Source organism: Myotis davidii, unplaced genomic scaffold, assembly GCF_000327345.1.
Source record: "Myotis davidii unplaced genomic scaffold, ASM32734v1 scaffold221, whole genome shotgun sequence".
Classification (NCBI taxonomy): domain Eukaryota; kingdom Metazoa; phylum Chordata; class Mammalia; order Chiroptera; family Vespertilionidae; genus Myotis; species Myotis davidii.
This window is the reverse complement of record NW_006293349.1, coordinates 221,710-226,598: the sequence shown is the minus strand read 5'-3', so window position 1 is coordinate 226,598 and position 4,889 is coordinate 221,710. Positions and strand designations below refer to the sequence as shown.

General features: G+C 61.0%; 1 long non-coding RNA gene across 1 annotated transcript in view; it reads right to left on the bottom strand.

Moving 5' to 3' along the window:
* Positions 1-1,205: 1,205 nt before the first annotated feature.
* LOC107183643 overlaps positions 1,206-4,889 on the bottom strand; it is a 5,955-nt gene continuing 2,271 nt past the window's right edge. Inside the window, exons 2-3 of the long non-coding RNA XR_001514428.1 lie at positions 1,248-1,258; positions 1,206-1,215 (exon numbers count right to left, since the gene is read on the bottom strand). This is a non-coding gene — a long non-coding RNA (uncharacterized LOC107183643). The remainder of the gene's footprint in view (positions 1,216-1,247; positions 1,259-4,889) is intronic.

Below are 4,889 nucleotides of genomic sequence, written 5' to 3'. Positions count from 1 at the left end.
AGCAGTGGGCGTGGAGGGGAAGCCGTGTGCGTGGAGGGGAAGCGCTGTGTGTGTATGGGAAGCCGTGTGCGTGGAGGGGAAGCGCTGTGTGTGTACGGGAAGCCGTGTGCGTGGAGGGGAAGCGCTGTGTGTGTACGGGAAGCTGTGTGCGTGGAGGGGAAGCGCTGTGTGTGTACGTGGAGCCGTGTACGTGGAGCCGTGTGCGTGTAGAGCTGAGTGTTCCCCTTGCGTTGCGGCTGGTGTGTAGCAGGAGGGCGCGCCCTTCTCACCCGCTGCCTGCGGGTGTTTCTCATTAGGGACGGCTTCCGCCCTATCAGATGCTTTTCTGCATCTTTGAGTTGATTACATGTTCCTCCTCGCGGGCCGTTGATGTGGTGAGGGCGACGGAGTTTTTTTTTTCCGGTCAAGGGCATGCACCTTGGTTGCGGGCACATCCCCAGTGGGGAGTGTGCAGGAGGCAGCTGATCGATGTTTCTCTCTCATCGATGTTTCCAAGTCTCTATCCCTCTCCCTTCCTCTCTGTAAAAAATCAATAAAATATATTTAAAAAAACAAAAAACGAAAACCTTTGGCGTTGCTGGTCGCTCCTAATGCAATGTGCATCTTTCACGCCATCGGATTGTGCTCTTGTCTTTATTATCTCCCGTCTCTGTTGTTTGGATTTAAATTTTCTCTTTTTTTTTAACTTCTTCAGACAGGCGTCCGCCTCTCCTCTCCCCTAAGACGCGCCTCGGTCACCATCTGCCCCGAGCGCTGCCCACTCACCGTGGCACTTTATTCTCATCCAAATAAAAATGCTGTCCAGCTCTTACCAGCTGCCGCCCTCACCCTTGAGTCACTTAGATGGACGCCCAGACGTGAGGGAGCGTCGTCGTCCGCCTCCCTGATTCCCCTCCAACTCGCCGTGGCCGGGACCCGGGCGCCGCGGTGCCGTTTCTCTGGCGTCTCTCGGGACTGGCTGTGCGAGCCCCGCCTGGGTCCCCCCTGGGGAAGGCCCCACGGTGACGGTGACGATGCCGCGGTCCCTGCCGATCGGTGTCCGCGCTGGGCTCTCTGAGGTTCTGTCGTCCTTACGTCTCCGTGGGGGTTTTGCTAGCTCTCCTCTCGGCTACGCACCGACCGTGTGTCCTGTCACCTCTGAGTTCTGCCCGGTCTGGCTTTGTGGGTTTCAGGGTTCTGATTGTGGGCGCATACGGGTTTCGAATGGAGGCCCTCCTCCGAGTCGGACCACGTGTTAAACTCAGGACCCTCGTCATCTCTGGCCTGAGCGCCCTGCACCAGCCCCTGGACACACCGGGTGTACCTTCCCTGCCCTCGCACGCCCCCCGCCCCCCCATTAAAGGGGTTTCTCGGCAACATCAGCTCGTCTCCAGTCCCGCCGGACGCGCTTGGTCTTAGGACGCGCGGTCCCTTCGAAGCGCGACCACCTGCTGCCTGGCACCTGGCTCTCATTCGCTCAGGGCTTCCTGCACCCCTTTCCTGCCTCCTTCGGATCAGTCACGTGATGCGACTCTTTCCTTTTGACCCCCCGGGAGCTGGTTGGTTCATCACCCTTTGGTTACCCCCTCGGCGGTCGCCTAGAGACCATCACATCCATCCTGGACCACTAGGATGCCAGCGTGGCCTCCGATGGGCACCGGGACCCTCGCCCTGGCAACGCACGGGCTGCCACGGCAACCTCACCGAGGCCTCCGCCTCCCGCGCGACTTTCACCGTGTAGTTCAGCTCATGCTCGGGTCACACGGACACGAGTATGTGGCCCTTTCGCACACGGATTTAGAGCATCTTCCTACCCAGCTGACGGCCTCACGCGAGGGCAGGCTTAGCAAGAGGCAGGGAGCGGGAAACATCCATGTGAGAGAGAGACATCAGTCCGTCGCCTCTCATACACTCCCAACTGGGGGGTCAAAGCCGCCCCCCAGGTCTGTGCCCTGTCCAGGAGTGGGGCCAGCCACCTCTGGGTGCATGGGACGATGCTCAACCCACTGAGCCCCTCTGGCCGGGCTTGACCACTTTTTTAATTTTTTATTGATTGATTGATTGATTGATTGATAATCCTCACCCGAGGATATTTTTCCATTGATGTTTAGGGAGCGTGGAAGGGAGAGAGGGGAAGACAGAGACAAACTTCGATGTGAGAGAAACACATTAATTAGGTTGCCTCCTACGTGTGCCCCGACCAGGGCCCAGGCTGGGGAGGAGCCTGCAACCGAGGTCCATGCCCTTGACGGAAATCGAACCCGGGACCTTTGGTCCACAGGCCGGCGCTCTATCCACTGAGCCCTCTGGCCAGGCTTGACCCTGTTTAAATTCTGGAACACTTAAACCTCGTGGGACAGGGTGGTCGGGTCCACACTGCCCAGCTTTCTCGTCCGCCTGCCCTCCTCCATGCCTCGGCCCCTCCCCGTACTTCCAGCTTCCTTCTGGGGTCCTCCTCTTTGCCGGGGGGGCCCCGTCCTTCTTCAGGCCGCTCCCCCAGAAGCAGGGCCTCCTGGATTGGGCTGCACCTTCCTGTGTGTGTATTCGTTCATCTGTACACACACAAGATGCACACGGCTCCCGTCTGACCAGCTAAGCGCACAGCTCAGAGGCCTGAGGCGCGTTCGCAGGGTCGTACAACCACCACCCCCGTCATCGCCAGAACGTCGCCTCTTCCCCCTCTGACGCCCTGTCCCCGTCACACACGAGTCCCCAGCCCCTCCCCCGGCCCGGCACCCACTGCCCTACTTCCTGTCTCTGGGGATCTGACCCCTTGGGGACCTCACGGGTGGCTCAGCAGGTCTGTCCCCCTGGGTCTGGCTTCCCTCACTCGCACCTTCATGTACGAGGACCTGAGCGATGGGTATAGAACGCTAAGTTGATAATTGTCCGTGAGCACTTTAGAGATGCCGTCTGGCTTTCTTCCTCCCTGACAAGCCGGCCATCGGACAAGGCCGTCCCCCACCGCCCTCTCGCTCCCGGACACCCCGTGCCTCCGGGCGGCTCGGCCTCCTCTCAGGGCCTGGGTCTGGGCGCCGTGGGTCCCCGGAGCAGCTGGAGTTGGTGGCCTCCTGTCTGCCATCATTTGGGGGAGACGATCAGCCCCCAAGTCTCCAGGATTCTGTGTCCCCCTCGCGTCTCCGCTCCTTTTGCGATCTCACGAGTGTCAGGACTTTGAGCCGTCTGTCTCTCCTGGTGGCACTTTTTCCTCTCGGTTTAATTCTGCCTTTTTCCATCCCCGGGGCTATTTTCATCCAGCCCACAAGTATCCTTATCTCCAGGCCCCTCTGCTCCCAGGCCGCCTGCCCTGTCCTTCTCAGGACTTCCTTCGTCTGATTTTTCATAGAGATTTCATTTCTCTGGCAAAACTCTCCGCTTCCCATCCAGTTCCTTGAACCTGTTCACCTGGTTATTTCAGACCTCAGCCCGGCCGGCGGGGCTCAGGGGCTGAGCGTCGACCTAGGAACCAGGAGGTCACAGTTCCATTCCCAGTCGGGGCACAGGCCCGGGTTGCAGGCTCGATCCCCAGTGCGGGGCGTGCAGGAGGCAGCCGGTCCACGATTCTCTCTCATCATTGGCGTTTCCATCTCTCTCTCTCTCCCTTCCTCTCTGAAGTCAATAAAAATATATTAAAAAGTAGCAATAAAGTAACCACAAATGAGCAGACGCGTTTTTAAATAAAGGGCCTCCGCAGACAGCTCAGAGGTGAACCCCATCACCGACCTGCGTGTGGGCCTGCGGCCGGCCTTGGGCTGCCCGTCAGGGTGGGCGCCGTGGCTCGTCCCAGGGGCAGCTGGTGGGACGTGGTCTCTGTGGCCTCACATCTCCGCAGCTGCTGGGTGCCAGCTGGGCGCCTCCCACGCGGCTTCCCCGGCAGCCCCGTGTGGTTGGGGATTTTGACCGATGAACCAGGAGGTCACAGTTCACGGACAGCACCGAGCCTCCGCCTCTCGGGTCGGCTCCCAGGACCCACTCCCCCCGTTTCTCGGTCTCTGGAGGCTGAGGCGAGGCCGGGCTCCCTGCCGTCACCTCCGCCCAGGTGACCGGTTCTCCCCCGGCTGCGGAAGGTGCAGGCGGGGCACCTTGGTCCGGGCCTGGACGGAGATGACCTAAGGCCATGGGGGTCTCAGCCGAAAGCCCCCCTCCTTGGTAGACTCTGAACCCCAGTCTTCCCAGGGCCGTCAGTCTGCGGCAGGCTCTGCTTAGCTTTCACCTCCGAGCAGCTTCTCTAGCTCAGTTCATCAGGGTCTCACCCCAGCCGGTGCCCCTCACCCCAGCTGGTGCTGCCTGACTCACAGATGCCTCGAGGGCCCTTGCGTGGCAGGCACCCCCTCTCTGGGCCCCCCCATTGACCAGGATCTTGTCCCCTCAAATCCTTGCTGTCTGTGCCCTGATGCCCTGCTTCTCCGCCAGCACCATTCAGCCTGTGTCCACACCGTGACCCCAAAGCTGCCCTAGAGGTGCGGGCGGCCACCCCTCAGGCCCCTGGTTGGTCCCTCCGCTCCTGGGCGGGGCACTCCTGGCTGGGGCCGAGGCTGCCACCAGCGGTGGGGGTCGTGCGGCGGGTCTGGCTTTGGGCGGTTTCAGCAGAAGGTTTGTTCAGAATGAACATCGGAACCGAAGCGAAGCCCCCGTGTCCTTCCCGTCTTCTCCTCTGCAAACGTGTTTCGTGGGTTGTGGTGTCTCTGTCGATGGTGTTTCTAGAAGGAGCTTTAGACACGGGGCCGAGCGGCTCAGCAGTGACTGTCCTCGGCCACCAGTCCTGCAGGCCCTGCCCTTTCCAGACGCCCATCTCCCCCGCCCCGCAGGCTGCGGGAGCACCCCCCCGCCACCATCAGGGTCATCCGCCGCATGCAGTACTTCGTGGCCAAGAAGAAGTTCCAGGTGAGTCCGCTCACGCCTGCTGCCCG